Source organism: Pinus tabuliformis, chromosome 3_1 (genome assembly GCF_031772625.1).
Source record: "Pinus tabuliformis cultivar Carrire ecotype Pingquan chromosome 3_1, CPIR1, whole genome shotgun sequence".
In the NCBI taxonomy this organism is placed as follows: domain Eukaryota; kingdom Viridiplantae; phylum Streptophyta; class Pinopsida; order Pinales; family Pinaceae; genus Pinus; species Pinus tabuliformis.
Window position 1 is genome coordinate 860,902,828 of NC_142301.1, and position 24,167 is coordinate 860,926,994.

Below are 24,167 nucleotides of genomic sequence, written 5' to 3' on the forward strand. Positions count from 1 at the left end.
ATTTTGGAAGGTAAAAAATAATGATCTGTGTTGATTGAGAGATGTCACTTGTAGGAAAATCCACTGATGGGAACAACCAAATCACAAAGACTTAGACAAAGGATTTGTGGGTAAATGATATCATTATGCTTGCAATAGACTCTAGATAGATACATTGTATTTAAGATTATATTTCTTTGTAATATTTTATAAAAATAATCAAGGGATGGACTCCCTTACAAGCGATTGAGTATGGGGTGAACACCCTCGTGAGAGTTTAATAAAATTAAACATTTTTTGGTTTTCATCCTCTGGGGTTTCCAGGGTATATCGATGTTCAATGATGTGTTTTCTTATTTTTCCATTATAATTATGTTAACTCCTTTCATGATGTGACATTTATATTATCAAGTATGTGTTGAAATAATTGACTTAAAAGAATCATGGAATAGATGCAAGATTACAAGGGGACATTTATTTTAATATGCTACAAAAGTGGTTGTCAATTTTTATGTAACTTACTATTCCTTTACTAAAGTTCCTGTATGTAATGTTGAAGATTCTATCTAATGGTTAATGAATGTATATGGAATAGAAATTTTGAAATTTACATGTGGGTATGGAATAGATGCAAGGTTACAAGGGGAAATTTATTTTAATATGCTACACAAGTTGTTGTTACTTGTTATGTAACCCACTATTCCTTTACTAAAGTTACTTTATGTAATGTTTAAGATTCTATCTAATGGTTAATGAAGTAATATGGAATAATAATTTTGAAAGTTAAATGTCGGTAAATTGTGTAAAATTTTTATAATCCTACATGTTTTTATTTAAGGTTACGAGGGATGTGACAAGTGGTATTAGAGTTGAAGGTTGTGGAAATGGTGCCTTTTGGGAATCAGAAAAGAAGTACAGGTATGACATTAATGGTGATAATATCTTGTATAATTCTAATGAACTACATAATGATATATGCAATGGATAATTGGCAATAGATGTATGATGACCTTAATAACCGCATTGAAAAATAGAAAGTGATAATGTTTACTCTAAAACTATGCTCATGACATTTGAATCATTATGTGGATACAATCCAATCAAACCTATGTTGCATTTATCAACAATCTTGAACACTCACTAGTGATAGTGTGGATTAATTATCAACCTTCTAGAATGAGGACAGCCTAATGCCGCTAGACCAACATGTGTATTCTAGTCCACCCACTAATAAAATTGGCCCCAACACTAGAAATAAACCCAGGAGCATACAAAACCCCCATAATCCACTAGAATATTGATCAAGCAAATGAAAAACTATGGTAATTCCTAGTACCTATAGAGACTAAAAATTTTATACATAGAGACATAACAAATTGGAAAAATTTAACACTTAGCAAAAAATATTTTTCCAATTGTTACTTCCTATTTATAATACTTGTTGGATAGAACTTATTTGAAACTTAGAAATAATGGTAGAGAAGATATTGTTATAATATCAAACAAATACCAACCAACTCGAGATTAAGCATTAATTATAACCCATGTGCCATTTTCCACACAACAAACTATTTACTTGTAAAGATTAACTTACCATTTTTCATAACAATCATGATTAACAATAATGAATCATAAAGAACCATAGATAAATTTCCCTTAGGTCAGACACATGTCTAAGAAGGATCCTCTCATAATGGCACTAGCCTTAACATGAATAGAGCCATATTGGGTGAGGTGTTGTTACCTATAATGGTTGTATTCCCATAAGTATTACTGGTCAAATCCAAATTATTAATTAATTCATAGTCTCAAATTAAATTTTCCTTACATTAGAAGAACGAGTCATAATACGAAATAAAAAAGTATATGTCCCATAAGTTACAATCAAATCTACTGAAGAATCATGAAACGTTATGTGCATAAAATATATCTGAGTAAGATAAAAATATTCCCTAGAATACTATAAAAGGCAAGATAAGTATCCTGTTGATGGATTGTTTTGTTCCCCCCATATATATAAAAAGAAAATTAATAAATTTATTTTTAATTTAAACATTAAATTTAACTACAGGCACTAGGGCTAGTGTGAAATAAAATTAAGAGAATTATTGGAGTACTAGAATTAACATGTTGCAAGAACTAAGGTTTGTGAGACAAATCCTTAGAAAATAACTGCAACATTTGAGGCTAATGGAGATTGTTTGATGAAATTTTAGATAAACATCCTTTAGGACTAATTATATGAAATAAAATGTTCCAACTTTGAAATTTTGTGTGATTCTAGCTTGTAGTGCAGCATTTGATGCACCTAGGATAGTTAGCGAGCTTCCTTGATAGCCTACACTATTGTTTCCCATAAATTGTACATGGTAAATGCTCAAGCTAGGATTTGGAATGAGATATATCATCTTTGCTACGGTGCACTAGAAATAAATGTTGTAATAACTTAGAATGTCTAAGACATTGTATTGTATCTTAATTTATGTTGTAATTTAAATCATACTCTTGTTGTCTAAAATTTTGTGTTGTATTTCCAAGGATTGCACCTATTTTTTATTTATAGTAGAGAAACTGGGTCTTTGGAAATAGAGAGTGATGTGAGTCAGGCGTGGGGCGAAGCCACCATATGAGTTTACAACATCACATGGAATTTTAATATTGATTGTATTAACCATGCTAAATCCACTAGTATGTTCAGCAACAATTTTGTCAAGATGACATTCATTCATTTGAAGCTTCTATCATTTGCATCAAACAAAAATGTTTTGAAGGATTTAAATCACACTCAGTGTATCTTGCAAATAATAGTATCTATTTTGCGAGACTTCTGGATGTATATCACTTCTAAAGGAAAGATTAGTAATCTGAAATACCTTGAAAATCCCAATATTAGAAGTTTTCATCTTTTCATCCAACATTTTCATGTGGAATTTCTGGGCACTACACCACATAGACTTATAGTGTTTTAAATGTGTAATGTCACAGATGTAAAAAATACATTCTCAATTGATAAAAATATTTATACCTAAAATTTATGCAAATTAAGAAAAAATGCACCAAATAAATCAATGTAATATTAACAAAACTAAATAGTATGGGTGGATATGCTACCATATTTATGTTTTAATCCATTTTATAAATATTATTGGTATCTCTATCACGTTCAACTTCATTGACCAATGTAGCCACACCATGCCATGAAAAGTTACCATAAATTATTTTTTTACATCATTCAATCAATATCATCCTACAATCAATGTTCTTTTCAATTTATAAATGTAATGCACCCCTCTCTCATCCAAATATATTAAAAAAAAATAACATATAATTATTTATGGGAGTATACCTTCACAATAATTGATTATGTAGAAAGACTAAAAATTAAATAATTATGATGTAGATTAAAGAAATGTCTAATGTGTTTTAAATTTCCACCATATTCTTATATGTCACATTCCTCATTCCACCTTTTCCCAATATGGTCTCCCTTTAATATAGTGTATGGTTAAATCAATAGTTAATATACAAATAGACATGCAAGTAATACACATCTATATCCTCCCATTGGGGTTGAAAAAACATCATGAAGTGAGGCTCAGGGAGGTCCATGGCATTAATTTGACCTTAACTATAATTAAGGATGGGTGGCTTGACACCCCCCAACCATGCAAGAACATGTGAATTTATGCTAATTTATGAGAGGAATTTTTATTACCTGCAATAGGATGATGGAGGTGGCAGTAGCTATGTTGGTTCAAGCATGGCACCTCTGGCTTTTCATGCGCGAACTAAGGATCAACTGAGCATCAATATGGGAAATATTACCTTCTATAATGACTTCTATGAGTTTTTGTAATGATCAAGTTTCCCTGGTATAGGGTTAGTCTAGGATCATTCCAATCTTGTCCAATCAAAGAACCCCTTTAACTCTTTTAAAAGAAATTTCCTTATGGTTTTATAATGCTAGTGAGTAAAAAAAATAATGCTCTTAGTGAAATGCTACACACTAGAGAAACAACGAGATGTGCTAGGATGTCTTTTGTAGAGAGGGGTATGTCAATGGTTTATACATCACTAAGCTAAGTTCATTATCTATGTATTGATGTCATCAACTCTGTGTTAGTTTCTATGGGGGCTAGGAACTACCATAATTCACTAGTCTTGGCCTTATTATTAATTACCCATGGAAATTCGCTCTTTCATTTTCTTGATCGATGTCATGGTTTTTTACTGGGTTTTGGATTAGTCTAGGGTTTATTTTTTGGTGACGCGACCAATTTTGTTAGTGGGTGAACTAGAATACACAGGTTCATCTAGTAGCACTGGGTTGTCCTTGTTTTAAAAGCACCTCAAGTTTCTGGTGTTTTGATGGAGTGTTGGGTGTGCTTATCCTCTCAAGTTGTGAATGTTAGCCTTGACACCTTGTATATCTCTATGATGTACATAGTTGGGCTATGGGGGAATTTTATTTAGGTGTATTCATGTTTGTCTTTGTGGCAATATATTTTTGGTTTGTAGGAACTATTGTTATATAACTTGGAGCACAATTCTTCATCAATAAGATAGAGCTAGAAGTGGAACTCCATAGAGGGTTTTACAAGAAAGACACCTTATGGAAGATTTGGGGCATGGTGAGACCCTGTACCCCATTCTAGTCCACTCCCTTGGAATTGAGGACCTAGTTCCTCCCAATACAATCTTATTAGCCAATTGAGACATATCACCCAACCTATGGAGAAACTCAACAAATACCAACATGAATACAATAATGCAATGATTAGTTTCATCGATGATTTGGAAAGAACCCATTCACATATACTCGATTGTTTGGCTGGCATGCAAAGGAGACAATGGCTTTTATAACATAAATTGTATCACTTTGAAGGGATACTGCCTATATGGAGAAGAAAGTCCACTATGACATTAGGCCTCCTCCATCACTAGGATATACACTAGAGCATCATGCCCCCGTAAATTCATATGATTTGTAATAGTAGTTTTTTGCATCTTGATCTTGAAGGTCTTCTAATATAGCATGTCTTTTTGGTTTTAGTAAAAAAAAATTCAGTAATTGGCTATATTTGTTGATAATTACCTACTCGCCAACAAATATGGTATGGGTGAGTAGACAAGGATCTTAGAAAATTGTATAAACCAATGTAATCTTCTCATATAATGAATGTTCTTCAATTAACAAATTAGGAAAAAAAACATCTATAACCAACTAGTTTATAAAGAATGATACATGTGGAAAATTTTAATGACCAAACAACTCAATGAAATGAAATAAATAGGGGGCTCAATTTGGTTAAAAACATTAATTGGATTAGACAATGATAAGAAAATAAATGATGAAATGTTTTCTATTTTATTTTACTAGAAATTTGCAAACTTATAAAAAAAGATCATAAGTATTTAAAAAAATATATACATATATGGATTGACTAATTATATGTGACTAAGAGTTCGATTGGTATAACATAATTAAATAATTATTTATTCTCAATATATAATTTATATTTCCAAACAATTTTTGTATTCATATATATACTTTTATAATGTTAATGGATACAATTGGATTCAAAATTTTAAATAAATTATAATGAAAAAAAGGATAATTTAAAAATAAATTCTAAAATCACATTAACATTCTCATAAAATTTATAAATTATATTTATGTTGTTAATAATTTTTTATAGAAATGATGTTGGAGTCTAAATATGTTTTTTTGGAAGCTTATAAAAATATGGCACTAAAATAAAAAAAGTCCCTTGCACTCTTATTAAACCAAGATATAGGCTAACAAGCATCTCTCATATATAGGAACTGAAGAATTTCTAGTTTCATTTATGTTGTTATTAATCATTGAAGTATGGATAAATGCAACATTAAGAACAAATGAGATCAACAATCTTTCAACTGTTTTTTTATAAAAACATCCCAAAAGATAGAATCAATAAATATAATTAAATATTAAAGTCTACTACCTGCATGACTGGTGCTCTACATCCCTGTATAAGGGAGATGTGTAAGTGCTTTATGGTAGATTTAAGTGGGAGATGTGTAAGTACTTGATGCTAGATTTAAGTATTCTCTCAAGGGTATTGTTTATCTCTCCCTGAAACATATTTTTTCAAACCTTTAGCTACATATGTGATGATTTCAATCCATGAATTGTAACACTAATGTGTATAGTTTCATATTCATAGAGCTATGGATAGAAAGAAGATATACCATCATTGAAAATATATAAGATCCTCGTTAAGATATAGAGAAGTTCTTAAAAATTGTTTGGCGAGCTAGCAACTTATTAACTAGTGCTTTCATGTATACTACTATGCTTGATTCCATCAAGAATAACAAAAAAGACAAATTTATGAGTGGTGTCAAACTTCTAGGAAACTCTGGATATTTGAACTCAAAGGCCACTAATTATGTGTTGTCATGAGATATTTGCCCACTAATAATAGAAGTTAAAGAGTGAGAGAGTATACCAATCATATATCTATCTGTAATGGATAAAACTATAGAGGGATGAATAGAGAGGTAAACATGCATCTTGGCCTAGATTGTGCAATGTAGGGATTGTTTGAGGTAATGAAATTTAATTGTCGCTCTGTTCTTTTAAACTCATCATAAATCTAGTTTAGTTGAAATGTCGACATAAAAATTAAATTGCTACCCTTCTTTAATGGATGAATTTTGTGTTGAAATATATTTATATTAGTAAAAAATAATATAATACAAAACAAAACCTTTTATTTATGCCTCTTCTCTAAAACAATTAACATCTACATTTTCAACATTTTTTATGAAGATCAAGTAAATTAAATATTGTTTTGATCATTTACTTCAATCCAAAAGTCATGAGTATTATAGAAGTTATAATTTTAAAATAATAAAATATAAATTTAAACATTTATCAAGGTTATTTAAAACTAGAAAATATTATCTAAAATTTTGTAATAGTTTTTGCATTTTGGTCACCATCTAATGTTATATAAATTAATATTAGATGTATAGTACGAATTTATGTGATAAAAAAGTTATATTCAACGCCCTTAACATTATCATAGCTATTTAAATTAATATTAGATGTTAGGGGACATGAATTAATTCTAGGAATCTGAATCTATTAAGCTAATAAATTGATTACACCTTTCGAGTTGCAAAAATTTACTAAACTTTTTCACGGACAAAAGAGGTTGCACCTAAAAATATTTGACTTGGATTTAGGATAGATTTAGGTTTGTGCACCTACACAATAAATTACCTTGTGTTGCCTATAAAGTGTTGGTGGAAAGGAGAAAAAGAAAAGTTGTTAAGAAAGGCAATTTCAAAAATAAAATGTAAAAACTCTTCATTGAAAGGGAATCCATATCATTATGAAATATTTGTAATATATTCATTTTAAAATATTTAAATAAATATTACTCAACATCAAGTCTTCTAGTGTTCTTTACAAAATTGCCTAAATGTGTTTACACAAATATCATTCAGGGTAAAATAAATAACCAAAAAATTATTCGTCCATAGAGTCAGACAACTTCAATGAGATAAATTTATAGAAAATAAACCAAATGAAAACCTGATTTAAAATAAATAAATTTATAAGAAAAGATCCACACAATAGGCATTTCATGGTGTATAATCATAAATATGTCCTACAACATCATTAACCAAGTTAGACCATTCCTTTGCCAAAGACATATTTACCCACATAAATTTACATAAAATAGATCAAGTGACATTGACACGAAGTAATTTATTTTACTAAAATATATATGTACGAAAAGGATCCTTATACAGGTGAAATTAAAAACAACATTATTTATAAAAAAATAAATTAAATAAAACCCTAATTTTTCCCTTTCTAATTTAAAATTATTAAAAATATATTTCAACAATGTAAAACAATAATATAATATATAGAAAAAATTCCTATCATACTCATACGTGCTATGAAAATAAAATCATCGAAAGTAATTCTAAATGAAAATAAAAAATAGAATCCACAAAGACTCGACTTAGCATCAAATGAATCACTCTCTCTAATATTGTATCCTTCTCTATCTCTCTCTTTGTCAATATATCACCCTCTCATTCTCTCCCTTACTCCCTCTTCCCCCTTCTCCCTCTCTCTCTTCCTCTCTCGGCCTCACTCCCTTCCTAATTCCTCCGTCATTCCCCCTTGTCTCATTCTCTCTCTTGCAAGTGGGCCCCCCTCCCTCTCTCTCTTTCTCTCACTTTCTCTCCCTCGCACTTGGTATCTCCCTCTCCCATTATCTCCCAATATTTCTCTTTCTCACTCTCAAAATTCCTCTTTCAGATACACTCTCTGACATTATATCCTCCTCACTCTCTCTCTGTGACACTGTTTCCCTCTCTCCCCTTCCTCCTTTCCCACTCTCTCTTTGTCACTACCTCTCCCATTCCCTCCCCCACTTCATGTCCCATTCCCTCTTTCCCTCCCTCTCTCCTTATGTCTCTTGACCTCCCTCTATCTCTCTACCTCATTCTCTTTTTTTTTTTTTTCTCTCTCTCTCCCACTCACTCTCTCACATTCTCTCTCCATTTCTCTCTCTCATTTTCCCACTCTCATTCTCTCTCCCTTTCTCTCTCTCTCATTTTCCCACTCTCATTCTCTCCCTTCCTCTCTCTCTCCTTTCTACTTCCTCCTCAGTTCCTCCTTGTCTCATTCTCTCTCTTGCAAGCGCCCCCCCCCTCTCTCTTGCTCTCTTTCTCTCACTTTCTCTCCCTTGCACTTGGTATCTCCCTCTCCCACTATCTCCTAATATTTCTCTTTCTCACTCTCAAAATTCCTCTTTCAGATTAAATTTTTGACATTATATCCTCCTCACTCTCTCTCTCTGTAACACTCTTTCCCTCTCTCCCGCTTCCTCCTTTTCACACTATCTCTATCACTTCCTCTCTCATTCCTTCTCCCCCATCCTCTATCATTCCCTCCCTCCCTTCCTCTCTACTTATCTCTCTTGACCTACCTCTATTTGTCTACCCCATTCTCTTTTTTTTTCTCTCTCTCTCTCCCCCACTATCTCTCTCTCACATTATCTCTCCCTTTCTCTCTCTCTCCTTTTCTCACTCTCACTGCCTCTGTCTTCCCCCCTCTCCCACTTTCACTATTTCAATCCCTCTCTCTCCTCTCCCTCTCTTTCTTCCTCCTCCTCACTCACTCTCCCTTTCTTTCCTACTCTCTCCCTTTGTCTCTCATTCTCCCCCTCTCTCATCCTCTCTCACTCTCCCTCTCTATCGATATCCCACCCTCTCTCTCAATACCCCCCTTTCCCTTCCTCCCCCTCTCCCTCTCTTTGTGTTTCCCTCTTTCTCTCCCCCTTTCTTTATGTCTCTATCACTCCTTCCCTCTTTCCCTTTATTATTCTCTCTCTCTCTCCTCTCTTTTTATCTTTCATCCTCTTTCCCATTTCACTCCCTCGTGACTCTCTCCCTCTCTTAACATCTGTCTCAGTGTCTCACATTCTCTCCAAATCGCTCTCTCCAATTCTCCCTCTCCCTCTATCTCTCTATGTCACCATTGCTCCTTCCCTTCCTCCATCCCTCCCATAATCCTAAAAGCCTAAAACTTAAATCTTAAATCTAATTTATAAACTTGACTTGACTTAACATTACTTAGCATTAAGTGAAACTAATTTTTTTAACAAGCAAATATTGTCATAATATACAATTTTATAGACATTATAAACTTGAAATCCATTTTAAAATATTAATAAAATAATTACACCCCATTATGATATTTAAAGTGCAATTTAAAAAAAAAAAACTAAATAAAGATATACATTCTAGCAATTAAAAAAAATATACATTGTAACATGATTATTTTTGATAAAATAATAATAATTTAAATACATGTTAAATAAATATACATTTCCATACTTAAAAACAAAAAAATTCATGAGAAAATAATAACTAACATAAATACAATAATTAACTAATATTACTTTACACCAAAAATATATATTTGAGACCTAATTGAATAAAATCTTATAATGAGAATAAAATAAACAAAAATATATGATTATAACAAATTAAAATTTAATTATAATGACGATGAAATACATTTTTAATATATATACAAAAGCTATCAGAGAATTTTAGATTTGTTTCGCTAAAATATTTCATATTAAAAATGCCGGGGTTAAAGAAAACTAAACTGAAACTAATAATGGAGAAACTATTTAATGAATGCAGTAACAAGGCGCGAATAGATAGTCCCTTTGTAAAAATATAAAAAAATTAAAACTTGTCCAATTCGTCCGTGGTGTAACAGCGTGGTGTAACCGCACGCCAGACTTGCCCAATCCATCATTTGAAAATGAGAAACACCGACTTTCTGGTTCATGGTTGTGGTGACATCGGAGGCCGAGATCGAGATCGAAACGCTGTAGAAACGTAATCAAGAATGACCATCCATTGATTTGAGTCCAAGTTGAAAATCCATCGAAATTCGCTTAAACCGTATGAGCAACGTATGATCGAAACAGATCATCGAAACATAGAATGGACAAAGAGCATCCTGAACACACAGAAGCATATGCTTTAAGGCGTTCATAAATTTGTTATAAGTGCAAGGTCTGGCCGTATGAGCTGAGCAAGCTTTTCCAGTTTTGGGAATCCTTTTCCTATTTGTGCTTTCCTGATTTTGTGCTTATCGTTTCGGTTTCTAAAATCTTTTTCGCTTTGTTATAAGATAAAGCTGATCAACTTTTTTGCTTTCTTGATTTTATGCTTACCTTTTCGGTTTAGAGAATCCTTTCACGTTGTTTTTTCTGAGTCTTTTTGCTTTATTATAACGGTAAGATTATCAGCTTTCGGTGTTTCTTGATTTTTTTAGTGTTTTTAAATTAAGATTATCAGCTTTCGGTCTTTCTTGATATATTTATTTTAAATTAGATATAAGAAATAAAAATTGTATTTATTAATTAAATAGTTTTTTATTTAGTATTTTTATCATAAAAAGATTATCAGCTTTCGGTCTTTCTTGATATATTTATTTTAAATTAGATATAAGAAATAAAAATTGTATTTATTAATTAAATAGTTTTTTATTTAGTATTTTTATGCTTTTTCTCATAAATTTTAGAAATAATTTGAATTTCAAAATTTATTAAATATGAAGGAAATAAATAAAAAAAACTTTTGAAAAATATTTGTATTTGTGGTTTTTAGAAGATTTTCAAAATCCTCTCCTTTTTCTATTTTTCTGAATTTTTTAAAGTGGTTTTATAATAATTAGCACATTGGATTTTGAAAATTCTTCATTTTCTCATTTTTGTTGCTTTTATTTTTCATTTTTGTTCTGTCTTCATAAAAAAAATTGTTTGGATGTAGTTTTGAGTTTTTAATTTTTAAAAGTAAATATATAATTATTTAAATGTCTTTTTAATTAATATTAGGTTTATTTATTGACATTTATTTATTTAGTGTTTTGGATTCATATTTCAGTGATTTTTTTCGAAAATATAAATTTAATTTAAATTTAAATTTATGAAATAAAATAAAAAATTAAGATACTAAAATATATATTACAAACATTTAAAAAACTACACATCAAAACATATTAAATATTATATTTTAATAATACAACAATATTTTAGTATTTTTTAATCATAAAATAATAATAATTACTTGTTAATTTATATTAATAATATATTAATAATATATTGATATATTAATATTAATATTTATATGTCTGATAGACAAATTTGGTCTCTGTGGACGTTAACCACCACCACCATCATCATCATCATTATATATCTTAATTTTTTATTTTATTTAACATAAAACATATTTAGCAATATCTTTAGTAATAAAATGTAAAATAGATTTTGTTACTTTATTTAAAAATAAATAACACCCAATAAAAATTGTCACATCTTAACTTTCCTTATAGAATAACTATAAAAAATAAAGAGATTGAAATATTACACATTAGTCATTTTTAAGTTTTATTTAATCTTTTCTTTTAACAGTCCTCTCACATCATGGTTATCATTAAAGCTTTTAGTTAACTCATTTAAAACATACTTCAACTAATTAACATTATAAATACTAACAAAGGTACATCTCACCCTTAGTTTTTATATCATTTACCCTATTTAGTCCTAAGATGTTCCTTCTTCACATGAATCTACTTATATATATTATTACTTATTTTTTTTAACAATACCCCACTTGAAAGTATTTACATGTCTCACTTACAACAAGTGTTGTCTATATTGGTCTTATCCAATTACACAACTAAGTTAATACATTGCAACCTTTGAAATTTAAACACTTAGAAATTTGCCAAGCACCTAATCAAATTTTGAGTGAATATATGACATAGCATCTCGATGAGAGAATACATAATATAAAGTTTAGTTATATAACACTTTTTTGTGGACTTTTTCTTGTTGCATGTGGTCTATCTATCACTCAAGACATATAAGTATATATGTCATAGATTTTGAAGCCTTTATACTTACATATGACTTGTTGGCCTTTTTTTTAATGGGTACTTTGATTGCATTTCTAATCACTTTTATATGCACTGATATGAGTGTCAAGTTCTCTTTATGGAAGGAGGCTTTCATGATTCAATCTCTTTCGATAGTTACTACAACCATTACTAAGGGAAGGAATATTTAAGTGTTTCCATTGGAGTTGTAAGTTAAAACCTCAAATCCTTGTTTCCTATTGCTTTAAAACCTCCATCAATAATGCTATTATAATAACGTATTTTTCTAGTATGGTGTGTTGAATATTTATTTAATCTCAAAACTCTACTTACCTTAAGCAAAAGTATTTATACGAAATTCTTTTAAAAATAGAATAGAAGCTTCCATGTTTGTCTTGAACTATCTTGTACAAGAAATAATCTTGAGTTGTTCCTCTAACTGTAAGGTAAATCAAAGAAGATCTTTGGAGTTGTAGCCTACACACCCTATGCAACATCCTACAAACCCTTTCCTAGGTTTACCAGTGTTTCTCTCCCACTAGAAAGGGTTAACCAAATACTATATTTATCTCCCAAATTATCTTATTTAGATTCCACCACAAGATATTTATCTCTCACCGTATATTATCAAGGTGTATCTTCTCTTTGATTTTCATATATAACTTTAGGTATTTCATTTTTATTCAAAAAGACAACATGGAGTTATTTTCTTATTGTATTTTTTCTTTGTGCCTCCTTAGCCATAACTACTCAATTAGTTTTCCCTAAAAATTAGAGGTTAATCTCTCATGTTAGCCTACAACATATTTATGAGAGAAATAATTGTTCTGACATAACTTCTCATTAACTAAATAAAACGATAATTCAACAAATGTTTTTTTCCATTTCTCTTAAATAAAAAACTTACACCTAAAAAGTAGAAGGGGTAATTATAAATAAGAAAATTATATAATAATAATAATAATAATAAAACAACCATTAAGGATGGTTCTTAAATGTGAGTTTCAATCATCAATTTACAAATGATAGTTAAGGAAATTAATTATGGAACAAAATGGCATGATAATTTGTCTCTTTTTTTTTGTGGAAGCTAGTACATGGAAAGATGAATATAAGAAATTTATACTAATATGATATGTTCATTCCTCTTTACTCTTTTTTTTTAATTTGACATGTGTATGCAATTGATTTGTTTTTGAAAGCTTGGAAGGACTAAATATTCATCATGTCCAACATCTCACCCTCATTGGGGTGATAATACAATATTTGAACCCAAGAATTCTAGTTCACAGAGAATTCATTTCCAATTGAGCTACCCCAATATTGACTTTAAATTGAAAAAAACATTAATTTTCTTTTTAAGTATATAGGAAAAACTTCATTATTTTTATATTTTAATAAATAATTGATACTTTTAGAGTTGAAATAATGGTTGGCCTCTATGTACTCACTAAAGTGGAGCTAAACAATCCATGAACCTGATAATTTTACAATTATTTTTCTGATTTTGTATGGAATATTTTATTTTGTTATTTTTCCTTACTCATAGATATCTTTTATGCACGTAACATTTCATGATTATTTAGTAGATTTGATTGAAGCTTAATGTATTTATAGCTTTGAATTTCCTACCATATTTTTTTATTCTAACGTAATTGAGAAGAATTTATTTTAAGAATATGATAATTTTATTTATTTTTGGCTTTAATTTAATTTCCCTTACAATTTTCATATTAATTCTTAATGGATAAGTTAGGAAAACTTGAAATTGGACCCATAATACTTATGCGAATCTTGCCATTATAGGTAACAACATGTACCCAGTATGGCTCTAATAATGTAAAATGAAGTGCCATTATGAGAGGATCCATTTGAGACGTCTATTATTTAAGAAAATTTTATATATGGTTGTTTGTGATTGATTATTGTTAATCTTGATTATTATTGAAAACGGTAAGTTAATCTGTGTAAAGTGAATGGTTTGTTCTATTCCAAAAAAATTCATATGTAAGAAAGCAATTCTACTTGTATTTATGCCTTTAGTATATAAAAAATTGAAATTTAATTAGATATTCAATGGAAACAACAACATTACTTTAAAACTTGCAGTTACATTGGTGATCATTAACATTTCTTCATTAATTTTCAAAAAGGACATCCTCCATTGCAATGGCACATGTCTTAGAATTAAGGCTTACTTTAGAGTTGGCTAGAATTTGTTTAATATTACTGAAATATCCTCTCAACCATTGTCTCTGAGTTTGCAATAAGTTGGATCCAACAAGTATTATAACTAGAGATTAACAATTGAAAAAAAGTTTCCTCTAAGTGTTGAATTTTTCAATTGGAGTATAGACTCAGATCTAAAATTGGGGAGTTCGGGATTGGAAATCCTGTATTTTACATATCTATACGATCAAGTCCTTAGGTTTACAAAATAGTGTATAAAAAAGTGTTTCAAATCATTGCTATTTGACTTGAACCCGTTCTAATAAGGTCAAGGTATTTTTGAATTTTCTGTTGAAACAATCAGGGAAAACTTTGAAAATGATTTCGATATTGAACCTTGGACATATAATAGTTCCAATGAAAAATAAGATCGTGTTTTTTTTTTCACGGTAGCCTGCTCTAGTCCCCTTACAAAACGTTCGTTATTAGGTTAGCTATATACTTAACATGTTCCTAGCAATTCACATGGCATCATCATGAAATGATACAAGTATTAGATAAGTAAGAATATACAACGCACTAGAACGCCCTTGTTGACGATCTTTTACTTCGACAGCATCTAGGGTTCCTCGAACAATGTGATATCTCACACCGGGTAAATCTTTAACCCTTCCTCCTCTTACTAATACTACAGAATGTTCTTGTAAATTATGGTCAATACCAGGTATATAAGCAGTGATTTCAAATCCAGAGGTTAATCGTACTCTGGCAACTTTACGTAAGGCAGAGTTTGGTTTTTTGGGGGTGATAGTGGAAAAGTTGACAGATAAGTTTTCTTCACTGTCACTCTACAAAACCGTACATGAGATTTGCACCTCATACGGCTTATTCCAAAGATCTCCGAGAAGATCAAAAAATACGTACTTGCATTGAAAACTATGTACGAACGCATATAAAGAGCTCCTCGAATTATGGAGGAATTGCACGTGTAGAGATTCGCAGAAAGATCGATTTGATTAAGGTCAAAATCTATATTGGATTTCCCAACTTGTTGTTAATAGAAGGTAGGGGTCGGGGTCAAGGAATTGAAAAATTAAGAAACGATGTACTAAATATGCTCGATTCTGTGGACCGAAAACTTCACATTGCTATAGAAAAAGTTGCGAAACCCTATAGAAAACCTAATATTCTTGCAGAGTATATTGCCCTACAACTAGAGAAAAGAGATCCATTCAGAAAAACAATGAAGAAAGCTATTGAACTGGCTGAACGGGAAGAGGTAGAAGGTATTCAGATCCAAATTGCAGGATGTCTCGATGGAAAGGAAATTGCCCGGGTCGAATGGGACAGGGGAGGTAGGGTTCCCCTACAGACAATTCGGGCTAGGATTGATTATTGTTATTATCCGGTTAAAACCATCTATGGAGTTTTAGGGATAAAAATTTGGATTTTAGAAGAGTAGGAATAATTGGTCTTTTTTTTCCAATCTGCCCGATCATGGATCATCAATTCTATCAGATCGAATAGAAATTAGATTTACCATTTTGGAACCGTGCTATGCTTAGTGTGCGACTCGTTGGAATCGAGCTTTTCATTCTTTTCCGAAGTTATGTTATGGAGAACTCGAAATAAGAACGGATTGGTCTCTATAAATAAACTAGAGACTAACTCATTGCTTCATATTGCCAAGATCCAATAACTATGGGTAGATACTATCACCTCGTAAATACTTTCTTCCATGAGAGAAAAAATGATATTTTGATCTCTCGTGAAGCAAGAAAGGTGTTTGGTAATGCGGAAAAAGGAAAAAGGAGAAATATTCTCCCAATATTGTATGGTTCATTAACTACCCTCCAAAAAGCAGTGTGATAAAGCATAAGAATCATCCTGATTCATTCAAGCAAGATTGAAGGAATTCAGTTTATGAATTGGTCGGAATATTCAGACTTTTTGACTTTTCGTGGAGGATTAAATCCAGTAACGGGGGGTCTGTGGTTGACCGATACTGCGCATCATCATTTGGCTATTGCAGTTCTTTTCCTGATAGCCGGTCATATGTATAAGACCAATTGGCGCATTGGCCATAATCTCAAGGACCTTTTAGAAGCTCATAAAGGTCCATTTACGGGGGAGGGCCATAAAGGTCTTTACGAGATCTTAACTACCTCGTGGCATGCTCAGCTAGCTATTCACCTAGCTATGTTAGGATCTTTAACTATTGTTGTAGCTCACCACATGTATTTGATGCCTCCCTACCCATACCTAGCTATTGATTATGGTACCCAACTCTCTCTGTTCACACATCATATGTGGATTGGTGGGTTTATCATAGTTGGCGCTGCTGCACATGCAGCGATTTTTATGGTAAGAGACTATGATCCAACTACTCAATACAACAATTTATTAGATCGCGTTCTTAGACATTGTGATGCAATTGTATCACACCTCAACTGAGTATGTATATTCTTAGGTTTCCATAGTTTTGGTCTGTATATTCATAATGATACTATGAGCGCTCTAGGACGTCCTCAAGATATGTTCTCAGATACTGCTATACAATTACAACCTATCTTTGCGTAATGGATACAAAACACTCATGCTTCAGCACCTGGTTCAACAGCTACTGGTGCAACAGCGAGTACCAGCTTAACCTGGGGAGGTGGTGATTTGGTGACAGTAGGTTCCAAAGTGGCTTTGTTACCAATTCCATTAGGAACCGCGAATTTTTTGGTACATCACATTCATGCATTTACTATCCATGTGACTGTTTTAATCCTACTTAAAGGTGTTCTATTTGCCTGTAGCTCCCGTTTAATACCTGATAAAGCGAATCTGGGTTTTCGCTTTCCTTGTGATGGACCTGGTAGAGGAGGAACATGTCAAGTATCTGCCTGGGATCATGTCTTCCTTGGTTTATTCTGGATGTACAATGCAATTTCGGTAGTAATATTCCATTTCAGCTGGAAAATGCAGTCCGATGTTTGGGGTAATATAAGTGATCAGGGAGTGGTAACTCATATTACGGGAGGAAACTTTGCACAAAGTTCCATTACGATTAACGGGTGGCTCCGTGACTTTCTATGGGCACAAGCCTCTCAAGTGATCCAATCTTATGGTTCTTCATTATCTGCATATGGTCTTTTATTTTTAGGTGCTCATTTTGTTTGGGCCTTCAGTTTAATGTTCTTATTCAGCGACCGTGGGTATTGGCAAGAACTCATTGAATCTATTGTTTGGGCCCATAACAAATTGAAGGTTGCTCCTGCTATCCAGCCCAGAGCCTTGAGCATTGTACAGGGACGTGCTGTAGGAGTAGCTCATTACCTTCTGGGTGGAATCGTCACAACATGGGCGTTCTTCTTGGCAAGAATTATTGCAATAGGATAAAGGCTAGGAGGATTTGAAAAGTATATGGCATCAAGATTTCCAAAGTTCAGCCAAGGCTTGGCCCAGGACCCAACTACTCGTCGTATTTGGTTCGGTATTGCGACCGCACATGACTTTGAGAGTCATGATGATATTACCGAAGAACGCCTTTATCATAAAATTTTTGCTTGCCACTTTGGTCAGTTGGCAATAATCTTTCTGTGGACCTCTGGTAATTTGTTCCATGTGGCTTGGCAAGGCAATTTTGAAGCATGGGTACGCGATCCCTTACATGTAAGACCCATTGCTCATGCAATTTGGGATCCTCATTTTGGTCAACCAGCTATAGAAGCCTTTACCCAAGGAGGATGGAAGAGTTCATGTGTAACAAAATGAATGGTGGAGTAAAGGTGTATATCATAGTATGTACAGATTGTATCGGCAATATAATTAATATTGCCATTATTCAGTTGGATAAAGAACAATCCAGTCAATCGTATTGTTCATTTCGTTAAAAATAGTTCTGTATGACTGATTTTTTCTGCTTTTCTTGGCCTGGCCATCGGCCAGGCCAAGAAAAGCAGAAAAAATCAGTCATACAGTGCTTGACCTAATTTGATAGCTAGAATACCTGCTGTAAAAGCAAGAAAAAAAGCTATAAAAAATTTAAGCTCTACCATATCTTCATTCCCTCCCCAATGAGTTTGATTAAATGCGTTACATGGATTAGTCCATTTATTTCTCTCCAGTATCAAATTTTATTATCTAGATATTGAAGGGTTCTCTATCTATTTAGGGTTCTCTATCTATTTTATGTATTATTGTAAAGATATCAGTTGCTCAAGGCCATAGGTTCCTGATCGAAACTACACCAATGGGTAGGAGTCCGAAGAAGACAAAATAGAAGAAAAGTGATTGATCCCGACAACATTTTATTCATACATTCAGTCGATGGAGAGTGAAAGAAAACCAAATGGATCTAGAAGTTATTGCGCAGCTCACTGTTCTGACTCTGATGGTTGTATCGGGCCCTTTAGTTATAGATAGATAGAGCTTTGGATGGATCAGAGATCCATCCAAATATCCTTTAACTATTTAAGTTGATAATGTAATGAATAAAACCCACCTGTATCACTAAACTATACACGCCACAATCCCATTGACGGATATTCCGTCACTTCTTTCCTTCCACATTTGAATCCAAATTCCGGAATTCCTTAATTCTCTCTCTTCTATTCCAGAGAGAGAAGAAAGGATTCTATCCATTCTAGTTTTAGAAATTCTAGGGTGTTCTTTCTCTTTATCAAGGAATTTTTTTTGCTCAACTCCTCTAATCTTCTAATTGAATTCTTTCTAATTCATTTTAGAAAGATCTTCCTCTTCCAGGAAGAAAAAGAGCCATAAACTGGAATGGCTCCATATTCTTAGCTCTCAATCTTTGTTGATCTCTTATAGTAATCACATCTTGAGGTTTGCAAGGGTAACTTGGTATATCTACCATATGGTCATTGACCCGGATATGTCCATGATTCACTAATTGTCTAGCTCCGGGAATGGTGGGAGCCATACCCAATCGAAAATGCTTCAATTGTTTGGCGTTATTCTTCATACTTCTTCCCATTCCATCAATAATGGATATGTGCAGTTCCCCTGCATCCAGCAGGAATTGAACCCGCGAGTTCGCCAATTATGAGTTGGGCGCTTTAACCATTCAGCCATGGATGCTGGATAAAGATCATCAACATATTCATTCTATAATATGAGTATAGACTCAGATCTAAAATTGGGGAGTTCGGGATTGGGACCCATTTACATTCTTTCTCTCATACTTGATTCATGTCAAATATTCTCAATAGACATTCAAATAACATTTCATTGAATTAATTTGATAATAAGCCATACAACTTGTTCGAGAGTTGAGAGTTAGTCATCAATCTTGCTTTGAACCCCTATCAGAGGTCACCGACGACCCACATAAGAATAAACGTTAGCTCATTTTTTATTCTTGGAAGAAATGACTGTAGATAGATAAATTGGTTTTTCCGGGGCGGACGTAGCCAAGTGAACCAAGGCAGTGGATTGTGAATCCACCACGCGCGGGTTCAATTCCCGTCGTTCGCCTCATAAAAGAAGATAAAAAACGGACTGGATCCGATTTGTTGTCATTTTCATATTTCGGTGAAAATATTTCTATCTATGTAATAGAAATGGACACCCGAGCCTTCTTTCTTCGTGGGAAACATGAGCCCTTTATCGGACTTGAACCGATGACTTACGCCTTACCATGGCGTTACTCTACCGCTGAGTTAAAAGGGCCCCCTCATCATATATGAATGAGTGAGTCTACTATGGTAGATGGACAACAAATTGGATATGGATGATCCATCTATCTTTATAGATATCAAGTTGAGAACATATATTATAGTAGCTCGTAGGGTAAGGATCGCTATACTGGAAACTCTGGGCTGAGCTGATACGAAGCGGATGGAGACAAGTTATGCCTGAGAGCATTTGCTGAAATATGTTCGTATTGCTAGAAGAGCCAAAGGCTCAACGGGTCAGGTCCTATTGCAATTACTTGAAATGCGTTTGGATAATATTCTTTTTCGATTGGGTATGGCTCCCACCATTCCCGGAGCATAAAATTTAACAAATTCTATATATATATATATATATATATATATATATATTCTAAATCCATAAATTAGAATATATAAACTAATTATATTTCAGTTATCTAAAATTTATAACCTTGCATCAATCCACATTTCCTTACACCTATGCCATTTTAGTTAAATCTAAGGGCCATCACACACTAATTTGATTTGTTACACGAGGGATTTGTGTTACAGAGGATTTTCCTAGACATATTATATTGATGGTTCATGGTAGTCTTGGAAGAATTTCCAAACTTATTCTATTTTTATATTTTAAATAATATATTATCATCAAAGATTTCATATTAGTGAAACTCCATCTCACAAACAAATTAGGAGTAATGAATCTCTTTCATAGAATGCAAAATGTATGCAATCCAAGTCTACTTATCAAGCATGTCAAAACTACATATGAAATCAATGAGAAAATAAAAAATATCAAGGCATATATGTAAGTTAATCCATTATAATATGTATGGACTTATGTCTCTTTCATTCTCTGAATGGTAACATGTATTCTGGTACTTTCATTGATAATTTGAAAAAAAATAACATAGATTTATCTTTATGAAGATAATGGATGAAGCATTACATAAGGTCACATAGTTTTATATCCGTTGTTGAAGATTAGATACCGTAGAGTATTTTGTACTTCTAAAAAAAGGAGGCAAATAAACCCCTTGAACTTTGACTCCATTTTTACGGATCCAAGGATGAAGAGAAAGTTAATAATGGCTTTCAATCCATTACAAAATTGAGTTGTATAAACAAAGACCAAGTCTATTTATGAGGCTACTAAGTCGAGGATCGATGACATGGGTTTTCCCAAGTGTCTTAGGCATAAGCATATAATATCATAATTTATATTTTGAATAGATGTCCATGAAAAATATGGAAATAAAATACATTAAAGGATAAATTCATTGGTATGAAACCAAATGTATCACATTTCTATGTATTTCAATGTCCAATTTATATTCATGTTCCAATAGAAAAGAGGATAAGTAGAAATCCTTGAGTATCAATGATATTTTTGATGCATATAGTGTGAATTCTAAAACTTACAAGACCTACATTCAAGAAAAATAAAGGATTGTAGTAAACCAATATGTGAATTTTGATGATGATGCATAATCCTCAAAATCACAAGAATGTCATTTAGTTACTTAAGGGAGTGACAAGGGTTTTGTCCAAAAATGTTATCTAGATGTAAAATATGGGTTAGTTCTTGGCACATAGAAGAAAATTTGAGTTAAAACTACATCTTGACCCTTTGTTTTCATCCTACAAGAAGAAAATATGGCTGATTTAAACATTTAAGATGTTAATGAGCATGTAATACCACCCAAATTAGCAATGAGGCTAAGTATTCCTCCTAGCATATATGATAACAATATTTCATTGAAGTATTCCGTCAATGAGAGTTAAAATTATTAAAAGTTGGTATATTTTGATCCCTTAATGTGTAGTGGTGTTTGGGATATGGTTCCTTTTAAGAAATTATGGATTTAATTCAAAACTATGGTGGCTAAAAAGTTTCAAAAGAAAGTGCAGTGGATATTTAGAGGGAGAATACTCTTTTTGATGAAAATATTTTCCTCATCGAGAAGAAGTGTTAGATTTTGTGTCTCTATGAAAGTTTTTACACCATGTTAGTGGTGCACTTCATGTTATGTGGAGTGAATGATGAAACCTTAATCAAATTATCTTATCGTAGACTATTTTGGTTTACCATTATTTATAGATATTACTATAGGTGTAATAGTGTCCTTGATATATTTTTAGATGAGGTGTCATTAGCCTTAAAATTTGGGAAGATATTAGATATTGCATTATAATCTAACATTACATGCATGATTTCTATGATGAGATATTAACATGCATTAAGAGTAAAGGAACTTCCCCTTAGGAGCACCACAAGCACATGACATATCATAAGAGCCTAAGTGGTTGCATTCAGGGATTGTCACTTGGATAGCACAAAACTTGGAGTTTGTTTTGAATTGTGGCTTCGTGAGGAGAATTAAATCTTGGACCCTCTCTTAGAGCGCACAAAACCATGCCATCAGTGCTTTAAATGTGGAGCCCTATTTTAGAGACCACACAATTTTGGAGGTGTATTCAAACCACGACATGACAATTGTACATTTTCTTAAACTAACCTTGGTGTAGATATACATATTAGGTTGTTTTGAACTTCGTGCATTTTCTTTTGATCTCTTGTGTCACCTATTCTATAAAGGTAGGAGAACATCCTCATTCTCACAACTTAGTCACTAGAACATCCATATAGTCATATTGTATTCCTTGTGTTTTGTGATGCAATTGTTAAATCTTCGGTGGACTATGGGAATTATGGTTTATGTGAGATAAAATTTACAAAAGTATTATACTACGAGAATTAATTTGTTGCAATAAGTAAGGTCTGTGACAGGAATCCCTAGAATATACCTAGAGAACTTGATGCTAATGGATCTTGTGTCATTAAAGTTTAGATCAATAACCCCGAGGTCTTCCTTGATGAAAGAAACTATTTCAACTATCAAATTATGGTATGATTCTAGCTTGAGGTGGTGCATTTGATGCACCTAGTAGAGATTAGTAAGATTCCTTGATAGGCTAGAACAATTTTCACCATAAATTGTATATAGTAAATGCTCTATTTAGGATTTGGAAGAAACTATATTTTCTATGCTAGGGCGAACTAGAAATAAATTTTTTACTAACTTAGAATGTATAAGGAATTCTATTTTATCTTAATTTATGTTGTTATATTAAGTACAGCCTTGCTCTCCAAAATTGTGTGTTGTATTTCTAACAATTGTATCTATGTTTTGACTTATAGTATACAAATTATGTATTGGGTAACTGAGAATGACCTGACCTGGGGGGGGGGGGGAAGTTGCCATATGAACTTCCACCTTCACATGGAAGCTAAATATTCCATATATCAACCATGGTAAATCCATTAGCATGGTCAGCAACGATTTTATCAAGATGGCATTCATTCATTTGTATATTTTACCATTTGACACCCAAAATAAGTATTTTTAAGGATTTAAAGTCACGCTAAAGTATATCTTGCAGATACCCATAGTATAAATTTTTAGAGACTTTTGGATGACTTTCAACTTTAGAGAAAAAATAGGTAGTGTGACATACTATGATAAGCCCTCCATTAAAATGTTTCATATTTTGATCTAAATTTTTAATGTGAAATTTGAGGACCTTACACCACAAAGCCTCATAGGGTTTCAACTCTATTATGTCATGGATGTAAAAAATGTATTCTCAATTGATAAAATTATTCATAGCTGAAAATTATGCACCTCAGTAAAAAATATTCCATATAAATCAATATAATATTTAAAAAAACTAAATAGTATGGGTGAATATGCTTACATGTTTATCTTTTAAACCATTTTCTAAAATAATTTCCCTCTTTGTAATATTGGTATCTCTCCCGTGTTCAACTTCATTAACCAATGTAACCACATCATACCATGATAAGTTACCTTCAA

General features: G+C 32.2%; 1 non-coding gene across 1 annotated transcript; it reads right to left on the reverse strand.

Moving 5' to 3' along the window:
• Positions 1-20,233: 20,233 nt before the first annotated feature.
• Positions 20,234-20,305, reverse strand: TRNAT-GGU (transfer RNA threonine (anticodon GGU)). Its single transcript has one exon. It is a non-coding gene; the product is annotated as a tRNA-Thr (tRNA).
• Positions 20,306-24,167: the final 3,862 nt, after the last annotated feature.